Below are 12,265 nucleotides of genomic sequence, written 5' to 3'. Positions count from 1 at the left end.
GACAGTCCAAGGTATTTAGTAAGAGGCATGGTGAGTTTTTTGAAGTTATAATTTTTTCCCACAATTCTTGGGAAAATGAAGAAAAAATTTTTTTTTCTTTTTTTTCCCAAAACGTTGTCAATTTATAAGCTATTTCTAACACATAGCATGTACACAGCAAAAATGACACCCCAAAATTCATTCTGCTACTCCTTCTGAGTATGGTGATACCACATGTGTGAGACTTTTACACAGCCTGGCCACAAAAAGAGACTCCACGTCCAAGTAGCACCATAAGGCGTTTTAGGAGCATAAATACACATAAAACTTTCTTACTACCTATCACACTTTTCAAGGCCCTAGAGCACCAATACAATGGAAAAGTCCACAAAATGACCCCATTTTGGAAAGCAAACACTCCAACGTATATTCTATGAGGCATTATTAGTCCTTTGAACATGTCATTTTTTTCCACAAGTTTTTGGAAAATGTGGGAAAAAAATAAAAACTTTTTTTTTTTACACAAAGTTGTCAATTTATAGGTTATTCCTAACACATAGCATGTACATAGCAAAAATGACACCCCAAAATACATTCTGCCACTCCTCCTGAGTATGGCAATACCACATGTGTGAGACTTTTTCACAGCCTAGCCATATAGAGGGGCCCAACATCCAAGGAGCATCATCATGCCTCCTAGCCACTTGCCTAGGCCTATTTTTGACATTTGGTGTTTACAAGCTAAAATCAGTTGTTTTTGCTAGAAAACTACTTAGAACCCCAAAACATTATATATTTTTTTTTAGCAGAGACCCTAGAGAATAAAAGAGATTATTGCAATATTTTTTTATCACACCGTATTTGCGCAGCGGTCTTCCAAACGCAATTTTTTTGGAAAAAATTCACTTTTTTGAATAAAAAAATAAGAAACCAGTAAAGTTAGCCCAATTTTTTTCCATAATCTGAAAGATAATGTTACACCGAGTAAATAGATGCCCAACATGTCATGCTTCAAAATTGCGCACGCTCACAGAATGGTGACAAACTTTGGTACTTAAAAATCCCCATAGGCGACATTTTAAAAATTTCTACAGGTTGCTATCTTAGAGTTACAGAGGAGGTCTAGGGCTCAAATTATTGCTCTTGCTCTAACGATCGCGACGATACCTCACATGTGTAGTTTGAACACTGTTTACATATGTGGGCGGGGTTTCCTTATGCGTTCGCTTCTGCACGCGAGCTCACAGGGACAGGGCGCTTTAATTTTTTTTTTTACTATTTATTTTATTTATTATTTTTTATTTTTACACTGTTTTTAAAAAAAAAAAATTGATCATTTTTATTTCTATTACAAGAAATGTAAACATTACTTGTAATAGAAAAAGGCACGACAGGACCTCTTTTTTGTGAGATCTGGGGTCAAAAAGTCCTCAGATCTCACAAGTACACTAAAAGATAGAAAAAAAAAAAATAAATAAATAAATAAAATGAAAAAAAAAAAGGGACCTTTAAACTGGTTGCTAGGCAACGACGTTTGCCGTAGCTCCGGTCCTCCAAGACCATAGAGTCGAGTGAGGGCAAGCTTGCCCTCACTCAACATCCTGTCTGTGAGGATTCGGGACCGGATAGTTTTCCCCGCTGCCGGCGGGTCCGGTAAGCGGGGAAAAGGACCAGAATGCGGCGGGAGGGGGGCACCTCTTTCGCCACCCCGGAAGGGTCATCCCGCGGCGAATCCGCCACTGGGACCACCCTTATCGGAAAGCCAACCGTCCACCGTTTAAAAAAATACCAGGGTTATGGCAGCTATCTGCTGCCATAACACCGGTATTTAGGTTTAAACGGAGGACGTATATAAACCTTTTTGGACTTAGACATGGTGGCTGTATGAAGGGTGACAGGTACTCGGGTACTTTGCTGGGCAGGTGACAGGTACTCTGGTACTGATGAGCAAGTGGCAGGTACTCGAGTACTCTGATAGGCAGGTGACAGGTACTCGGGTACTCTTATGGGCAGGTGACAGGCAGGTGATAGGTACTGATGAGTAGTACTGATACTGATAGGTGATACTGATACTGTACTGATGGGTACTAATGATCAGTACTGATACTGATAGGTGATAGGTACTGATGGGTACTGATGAGTACTGATGAGTAGTGATGGGTACTGATGAGCAGGTGGCAAGTACTCGGGTACTTCAGGTGTCAGGTACTCTGATGAGCAGGTGGAAGGTACTAAGGTACTCTGATGGGTAGGTGACAGGTACTCGGGTACTCTGATGGGTAGGTGACAGGTACTCGGGTACTCCGATGACGGGTACTCTGGTACTCCGGTGATGGGTACTCAAAGTACCCGAGTACCTGTCATCAGAGTACCCGAGTACCTGTCATCAGAGTACCCAAGTACCTGTCATCAGAGTACCCGAGTACCTGTCATCAGAGTACCCGAGTACCTGTCATCACTGTACCCGAGTACCTGTCATCAGAGTACCCGAGCACCTGTCACCAGCCCATCAGAGTACCCGAGTACCTGTCATCAGAGTACCTGATGGGCTGGTGACAGGTACTCGGGTACTTTGATGGGCTAGTGACAGGTACTTTGATGGTCTAGTGACAGGTGCTCTTTATTGGGGGGGGGGGGGGCAATCAGTGTGTTTGGGTGCACTGTACTTGGTAACTAGCTGTTACCACAATCTCCTCCTCACACAGGATCAGTGTGTGAGGAGGAGAACACGGTGACAGCTAGTTACCGTGTTCTCTGATGACATTTGTGACCGGCTGTGATTGGACACAGCCGGTCACGTGGTAAAGAGCCAATTTTATTGGCTCTTTACCTAGATCGGGGATAAGCTCTGTCCAAGGGACGAGCCTCCTCCCCGATCGCCGCGCTGTGCGCCCCCGGGGGGGTGCGCATTGAGGAAGGAACGAGAGGCTCGCGCTGGAGCCGCTCATGTGATCGGCTGTGATTGACACAGCCGATCACGTGGTAAACAGCCAATTTCATTGGCTGTTTACCTTGATCGGGGTTGGGCTCAGTCCGAGGGACGAGCCTCACCCCCGATCGCCGTGCTGCGCAGTAGCGGTGAGACCGGGCGGACGTCATATGACGGCCGCCCGGATCGAGAAAGGATTCCTGCCAACGTCATTTTATAATGGCGCGGTAGGGAAGGGGTTAAAGTGTGATGCTGGCCATACACCTGCCGAAAAATTGTTTGAAAATCTGTCATTTGGTCCGATTGTCCGTTTTTCGTCCAGTTGATGGGCACAAATAGAAAATTTGTTTTCAACTTTTCAGAACCAAAAAATCGAAGGAACAGTTTTGATAAACAAACGATAAATTGAAAGGTTAATGTGTTTCTCGGCCGACCTGTTTGCACTAGGTATATGTGACAAACTGAACGAAAAATTTATTAATTTATGTCCATTGAACGATTTATCTTTCGAAATTTGGTCATTACATGATGGCACGATCGTCTGCTCTCACGTTTTTCGCAAAGGAGTTTGTCCGATATTTTTCGGCTAGTGTATGGCCAGCTTAACTAAAGACAACACTTTTTTTTTAGTTTTAGATTACAGAGTAGAGAGGGATTAGGTTAATTTTTATTGCTGTTTGTGCCCCTGTTAGGGAGAATTAGCCTCTCTATTTTTCCGGTTTACCATTCTCATTAAAAAGTAAACAAAAATCACAAATTTTGGGCTGTCCCCAGAAAAGTAATAGTAGAAGTAGAAGAGTAGAAATCTTACAATTGAGACACTAGTTCTGGTGCCCTGGGGGCAGGGATCTCCTTTCACTTCCTGCTTGGCTATGGGACAAGAAGTGCAGGGAAATCTCTGCAATGGGACACAGATGATGAAAACAAATCTGACAGGGGTCATAACCGTCCCTTGCTCTATCCTAAATAAAAGAAAAGTTTGGCCTATAGTTCTACTTTAATTATTAGCAGGGGTTACCTGAGCCTGGAAAGTTATTTGAAGGATTCATCCATGTTAAAAAGGCTGCTCTATATGTAGGTCACAGGTGACAACTCTTTTCTGGTTCTCTTTTGTAGCTTCCTGTGTCACCTCCAGACGTTTCATTGGCCAGGAAATCAGCATCATCACACTTCTCCAATGAGCAGGTAGGCTGCCTAGGAAGCTGTATAATTGAACCTTAAAGTATGGTTGCCAACATGTTTCAAGAACTGTACCCTTCATCAGGGTTTAAAGAAACAAAGTATCCAGACAAAGCATAGTAAGGATTTTTTGACATTGTGTGGAATTGCACAGCAATTATTGACAGATTCTGGATGCTAAGTGAGGCGCTACTGCTAGATATCACACAATTAAAATAAACATACTGTTAAATACCGAGTACATATAGAGGTGAGGCGCCATTTTCTTGATAAATACAATCATTGACAGATGTTTTAAGTAGCCCAAACCAACCAATATAGCAGGGAAATATCGAGTAAGATGTAAAGCTGAACCAGGAAAAAGCAGATAAATATTCTTGGATGTTTTAGCATGGCAGAAGTGTGCCTGCCAGGTTTTCAGTGCTCTCTGTACCCCTGTCGGAAAAGTGTTTCCTTTTTTCCACTTGTGATAACAAGTATTACAAGGAAAGAACAGAGAGCAAATTAGTCTAGGGGGGACACAGATAGCAAGATTTTGTGTGATGTTCCATTATATTCTAATAGCAAAAAGGAAAAGTTAAATAACTAAGAACAGGGAGTTCACAATTTGGTGTAGTTTTTGTACACAAAAATATCAACAGAAAAACCAAAAACCACACCATAGCAAAACAACTAGGTTAAGAAAGCGGTAACCTTAAAAGAGAAGTACGGCCAAAGCTCTTTTGATCATACCTCTCTTGTGGGTCACAGGCGCAGGGGAGGACTGGGCCATGGGGCAGGGGGGCAGTTGCCCCCTGGGCCGCCCTGATGCCCTTTAAAAAGGCTGCACTGCTTCTGCCACAGACATGCCTGAATGATTCCTGGTGAAGAGAAGTAAAATGTCCCTGCCGCTGACCTACTAAGTGCGGGTTGAAGACAAGGACAAAGCAAAGGCCTCCCCCCCCACCAGCATGGATGGTGTAAACTGTATCTAAGCAGAGGCCAGTTCCATGCCCCACTGGAGACTCTTCTGCCCTGGTCAGACCCAACCAAGCTGTCCCAGCTCCCCCCAACCTCCCCCTGCTGGGCAGGTCGGAAACCCGGATTCAGCCGGTAAGTAGAGAGCATCTGGAGAAGGGCTTCAGCTTGGAATGGGGGTCAGGAGGAGGATTGGGAGAGTGGGAGAGGCGAAAGGGAAAGTGGGAGGGGGGCCAAGTCGCTGCACCATGGGCCTCTGGTTTGTACTTGCCCCCCTGCGCCGAAAAATGCCAGTCTGCCCCTGCACAGGAGTGCACTTACTCTCCCGTGATCCAGAATCAGCTGTCAGCAGGCTAAAAGTCCACTGTCAACTGACGTCACAAAGCCACTCCAGACTCTGGAGAGATGCTTACAATAATGTCGGGATCCACCCGTATGTATTACAGGCAGCTATCTCAGCCTCATAGCACATCACTGAGAGCCTGAGCCAGCTGCTCCCAACCCCTCTTCTGCATGGCGCTTCAGTGAGCACTGGAGGGGCAGTCATTGCTCACAGCTCAGAGCAGACCTGAGAACTGAGTGATCAGTGGTCACATGTTCAAACAGTTCTTGGGCTTAGAACCAGTGGAGAACTGGTTGGTAAGTATGTGTATTTTTTAGTATTTGCACACTTGGTGGTGTAGACACAAATGATCTTCCTCATTTTGCCATGTAGCAATATCCTGTCGAAGCCCAATTTCACCATTGTACTGAACACGTCTATATAATCATGCCTGACGTCTCGGTCACAAGCCTCTGGAGACATAGCGGTAACTTGCAACAATAGGGAATTGGTCCTGCAGCAGGCAAAGCAAATTATGCCTTAGCCATGAGCAGTGAATTTCAGGTGAAGGCATGAGTGGAAGGAGTGGATGTAAAAATCAGAGGGGGCAGTAATCTTCTCGTTCCACTCACAGACTGGTGAGAAATACTTAGGGGAAGTGCCAGTTAAATGGGGACTGTTACTGGTTTTGCGCACTTAGAAACTTTATACCTGCAAACTGCAGCATACCCCCTCATTTCCTATCACCTAAACGGATGTGTTAAGTAAAGTGAATGAATACCTGCCCAGCTTGTACAACTTACACTGCTTTGCCAGCACATGCTTAAGGTGGTTGTAACCTCTTTATTATACCCAGTGAAGTGACTGTCTTCAGATTTTAAGAGAGCAAATTTTCCAAGGATGAGGGCTGCTCTACAAGACTTAGACTGGGAGAGAATATTGGCATCAATGAACACAGAACAGAATTGGGAATTCTTCAAAAAGACTATATGCAAACTCACTGCAAAGTATATTCCCATGGGCAATACGATTAAAAGGCTACAAATAAAGGCTGTGCGGCTTACAACCAAAGTTAGAAAAGCTATAAATAATAAGAAAAAAGCTTTTAAAAATATAAAAATCAAGGAACATTTTTATCATTTAAATGTTACACAGAATATAACAGACTATGTAAAAAGGAAATCAAGGACGTAAAAATTCAAAACAAACCTCAGATTGCAAAAGATAGTAGGACAAACCCGCCAAATGTCTTTAAATATATCAATGGTAAAAAGGCCAGGTCTGAGTATGTATACAAACAAGAGAAATTGGCCCGCGGGACTTTGTGTGAGGTACGTGTTTGGTGGCTGGAGAAAAATGAAATACACAATCAATAAAAGCAATATTTGTTTTATTGCATAATATGCACAGGTTGTAAAACTACAAATAGTAACGTGCTCAGTGGCGCATGATGTAGCTCAAAGGCTATAATATGAATAATATACAACACAGGATCACGATGTTATATATTCTACTGTCATGTCATCTCAGCACACTATTCATGTTATGTTTGTAAATGAGTGGTCACACCAAGTTGTTTGCCAACATGTGATTTAACATTGCCTGTGTTGTATATTATTCATATTATAGCCTTTGAGCTGCATCATGCGCCACTGAGCACACGTTACTATTTGTATTTTTACAACCTGTGCATATTATGCAATAAAACAAATATTGCTTTTATCGATTGTGTATTTCATTTTTCTCCAGCCACCAAACACGTACCTCACACAAAGTCCCGCGGGCCAATTTCTCTTGTTTGTATATATATTTTGGGATGGAGGAGTGTTTTGGTGGGAACCAGATCATTGCCCCTTTTTTGAGGTCTGAGTATGTAGGCCCTTTACAAAATAATCTGGAGTGGGTGACTGGGGACATAGAGAAGGCAAATTTCTTCAGCTCTGTGTTTACAAAGGAGCATGGGAGAGCTCAAGTCCATAATGGGGATAGTATTGACACAGCCCCAAATGATCCACAATGGCTCAAAAGTGATATGTCCAGAAATATTTAGAAAAAATAAAGGTGGATAAGGTGGATATCCTTGGATCTCCTTTATATCCATAAAGGTGGATTCTGGACTAACTGTATATACTGTATATATATATACTGTATATAGGTATATACACTGCCTTGCGAAAGTATTCGGCCCCCTTGAACTTTTCAACCTTTTGCCACATTTCAGGCTTCAAACATAAAGATATAAAACTGTAATTTTTTGTTAAGAATCAACAACAAGTGGGACACAATCATGAAGTGGAATGAGATTTATTGGATATTTCAAACTTTGTTAACAAATAAAAAACTGAAAAATTGGGCGTGCAAAATTATTCAGCCCCTTTACTTTCAGTGCAGCAAACTCTCTCCAGAAGTTCAGTGAGGATCTCTGAATGATCCAATGTTGACCTAAATGACTAATGATGATAAATAGAATCCACCTGTGTGTAATAAAGTCTCCGTATAAATGCACCTGCACTGTAATAGTCTCAGAGGTCCGTTTAAAGCGCAGAGAGCATCATGAAGAATAAGGAATGGGCAAAAATTTCAGTCTCTCGATGTGCAAAACTGATAGAAACATACCCCAAGCGACTTACAGCTGTAATCACAGCAAAAGGTGGCTCTACAAAGTATTAACTTAAGGGGGCTGAATAATTCTGCACGCCCAATTTTTCAGTTTTCTATTTGTTAAAAATGTTTGAAATATCCAATAAATTTCGTTCCACTTCATGATTGTGTCCCACGTGTTGTTGATTCTTCACAAAAAATTACAGTTTTATATCTTTATGTTTGAAGCCTGAAATGTGGCAAAAGGTTGAAAAGTTTAAGGGGGCCGAATACTTTCGCAAGGCACTGTATCTATATGTGTGTGTATTATAAAGTGGAACTCCAGAAAACACATTGCCCACCCTAAAGCCCCCTAGCTATTTTTTTTTAAATCCACCATACATATCTTATTTCTTGCAACCTTCTAGCAGGCATCTAGCGCTATCATAGATGTTCCCTTTTTCGAAGGTGGTGGTAGGTTGGGGGGGACAGGCCTTCCTTCTGGACTAAGCTGCACTCACATATGAGCACCACTCAGTTCTGAAGTACTATGAGCCCAGCCTCCCTGATGACACTTCTCCCAGGGGGTGTCAGTGATAGGCCAGGATCACAGAAAATGGAAAGAATGATAGGACAGTTGTTCTGCCCAAAGAGGACTGGCAACGCTGGATGGAGGAGGATCCTGGGGACAGTGCTGGAGCATGGAGAGGGCAAGTACAGTTTGAGTAGCATAGCTTTTTTAGAAAAAAAAAAATAGTGGAGTTACAGTTGAAGAAGTTAGGAACAGTTAAGAGTAGCATTGGGATCTTAACTAAATCTCAGTTTCAAAAAACCCACAACAGGAACTACCAGTGCTGTCCTCATCAACGTTAATTCACCTCCTCTGTTTGAAGATTTATACAGCCCTGCAGTAAAAAGCAAAAAAAAAAAATACAATAGGAAGAATATTAGGGCTTATTCTTAGCACTGAGGCCCATACTCTGTGAATTTGTTTATGTGCCTGCAGCCTCCCGATGCTGCGTGCAGGCAGCCCATGTAGCAGCTGTACAGACAGGCATGCGGGTGACTGTCTGCATTCAAAACCATTCATCTGCATGCCTGTCACTTTAGAAAAAAACGGATGTGTCCCTACAGCTGCTGCATCCACATAGATTTATGTGAATAAGGCCTTAAAAAGTAGTTAACGTGGCTTTCACCAAATATGAAGGGGGTTGTGCTTTATAACAGCTTTTGTTTCTGCAGCATATTACCCTTATTGTTTAATCGGTGCACTATAGTCCTCTTACTGCTTAACCATTACTGTGTACTTTTTCGTCTGTTTACCTTGTTGCAATATACTTTTCCTATTACTTAACTGCTTGCCGACCGGCGCAAGTAGATTTATTGCGGCGGTCAGCCCCTGCCAGGCAGAGTGACGTTAATTAACGTCACTAGCCTGGGAGGGTCTGGGGAGCGATCGCGCTCCCGCGGAGGCGCGGTCACGCACCCCCCCGCGCGTGTGACCAGCGGACCCGATGTCCGCCGGCCACTCGGCGATCGTCGGGGGAAGAGGGAGAATGTCAGGCAGCTTGTGTAAACAAGCTGCCTGTCATTCTCCTCGCTGTAAAGACACTGATTACACGGATCTAGTATGTAGATCCGTTGATCAGTGTCCTTACAGCTAGAGCCACAGCCAATCACAGTAAGAATCACGCCCCTAGGGACACACACAGCCCCTCCCTCCCAAATAAAGTTAACCCCTTCACTACCAGTGTATTTTTACAGTAACAGTGCATATGTATAGCACTGATTACTGTAGAAATGTCACTGGTAACCCCAAAAGTGTAAAAAATGTCAGTCAAGGGTCCGATCTGTCCGCCGCAATGTCGCAGTACCGCAAAAAAAATCGCAGATCGCCGCCATTACGCGTTAAAAAAAAAAAACAACAAAAATGACAAAAATCTTTCCCTTTGTTAGTAAACGCGATAACTTTTGCGCAAACCAATCAAAATACGCTTTTTGCGATTTTTTTTTTACCAAACATAGGTAGGATAAAACAAATTGGCCAAAAATGTTAAAAAATTTTGATTTTTACATTTTTTTTTTTGGGGAATTTCATATAAAAAAATGTGAAAAATATTGCTATTTTTGCAAAATTGTCGCTCTTTTTTTGTTTATAGCGCGTGATCAAAAAATCGCACAGGTGATCAAATACCACCAAAAGAAAGCTCTGTTTGTGGGAAAAAAAGGACGTCAAATTCGTTTAGGTACAGTGTCGCACGACCGCGCAATTGTCCGTTAAAGTCATTGAGTGCCGAATCGCAAAATACCCCCTGGTCTTTTAGCAGGAAAATCCTCCGGGGCTTAAGTGGTTAAAATAGTTCTAAAGCCTTATACGTGTGGTTTGAATGTCACTTACGTATGCGTTCACTTTTGCGTGCAAGCACGAGGGGACAGGGGCGCTTTATATTTTTTTTCTTTTATATTGTTAATGTTATTTACATTTTTTTATTTTTACAATTTTCCTTTATTTTATTTTTTTCTATCACTTTTCTTCCTTTTTACAAGGCATGTAAACATCCCATGTAATAGGGATAGGGCATGGCAGGTCCTCATTACAGAGAGATATGGGGTCCATAAGTCCCCAAATCTCTCTTCTAGCCTGCGATTTAAAAAAAAAAAAAATGATCTCAGCTTCCCAGCAAAAAAAAAAGGCAGTGCTTACATCTTCCAGTGCCGGAAGTGACATCATAATGTCACACCCGGCCTCCGAAGGTCATAGAGATGGCTGGCGACCATCTGGTCCTCCGGCAGCTCTATTTTAAATGCCCACTGTCATTACAGGCAAGGCGATAGAAGCACCGGAGGGCGGAGGGAGGGGGGACAGCCGCTATGATTTTTTTTACATTGCAGGGAATCGCCAGCAGAAAAAAAAGATATCTGAATGATGCCTGTAGGTGCAGGCCTCATTCCGAATCTCCACTCAAAGACCAGGAGGTCATAGGACTTCATACGGTATGGAAGTGGTTAATGTACATACAGTGGGGATCGAAAGTTTGGGCACCCCAGGTAAAAATTTGCATTAATGTGCATAAAGAAGCCAAGGAAAGAGGGAAAAATCTCCAAAAGGCATCAAATTACAAATTAGACATTCTTATAATATGTCAACAAAAGTTAGATATTATTTCCATCATTGACACTTTCAAAATAACAGAAAACAAAAAAATGGCACCCTGCAGAGTTAATATCTTGTACTGCCCCCTTTGGCAAGTATCACAGCTTGTAAACGCTTTTTGCAGCCAGCCAAGAGTCTTTCAATTCTTGTTTGAGGTATCTTTGCCCATTCTTCCTTACAAAAGTCTTCCAGTTCTTTGAGATTTCTGGGCTGTCTGTCACGCACTGCTCTTTTAAGGTATATCCATAGATTTTCAATTATGTTGAGGTCAGGAGATTGTGAAGCCCATGGCAAAACCTTCAGTTTACGCCTCTTGATGTAATCCCCTGTGGATTTCGAGGTGTGTTTAGGATCATTATCCATTTGTAGAAGTCATCCTCTCTTTAACTTCAGCTTTTTCACAGATGGCATCAAGTTACCATCCAAAATTTGATGAAATTTTATTGAATCCATTTTTCCTTCTACTCGTGAGATGTTCCCTGTGCCACTGGCTGCAATACAACCCCAAAGCATGATTGATCCACCCCCATGCTTAACAGTTGGACAGAGGTTCTTTTCATTAAATTCTATGCCCCTTCTTCTCCAAACGTACCTTTGCTCATTCCAGCCGAAAAGTTCAATTTTAACCTCATCGGTCCACAGAACTTGTTTCCAAAATGCATCAGGCTTGTCTATATGTTCATTTGCAAAGTTCAAACGCAGATTTTTGTGGTGAGGATGTAGAAGAGGTTTTCTTCTGATGACTCTTCCATGAAGACCATATTTGTACAAGTATCTCTTTATAGTGGAATAGTGTACCACAACTCCAGTGTCTGCCAGATCTTTCTGGAGGGATCGTGCAGTCAAACGTGGGTTTTCATTTATTTTTTTCACAATCCTGCGAGCTGTTCTGTCTGATATTTTTCTTGGTCTTCCAGATCTTGCTTTAACTTCCACTGTCCCTGATGACTGCCATTTCTTAATTACATTCCGAACAGAGGATATTGACATCTGAAAACACTTTGCTATCTTCTTATAGCCTTCTCCAGCTTTGTGAGCGTCAACTATTTTCAGTTTCAGTTTTCTAGACAACTGCTTAGAAGATCCAATGGTGCTGATTGTTGGGGCAAGGTCAGATGAGTCTGGGCATTTAAAACCTTTGAGATTGACATCACCTGGTCTTCCC

The 12,265-nt window shown here is 42.4% G+C and overlaps 1 protein-coding gene across 1 annotated transcript in view; it reads right to left on the bottom strand.

The window, feature by feature from the left end:
* The window catches only part of LOC309567913 (BAR/IMD domain-containing adapter protein 2-like), a 252,556-nt gene that overhangs the window by 153,791 nt on the left and 86,500 nt on the right, over window positions 1–12,265 (bottom strand). The gene's annotated exons all lie outside the window — the stretch shown is intronic.

Source organism: Pelophylax lessonae, assembly GCF_965119305.1.
Source record: "Pelophylax lessonae genome assembly, chromosome: 12".
NCBI classification, from domain to species: Eukaryota; Metazoa; Chordata; class Amphibia; order Anura; family Ranidae; genus Pelophylax; species Pelophylax lessonae.
The sequence above is the reverse complement of the archived record's forward strand: the minus strand, read 5'-3'. Positions and strand labels throughout refer to the sequence as shown.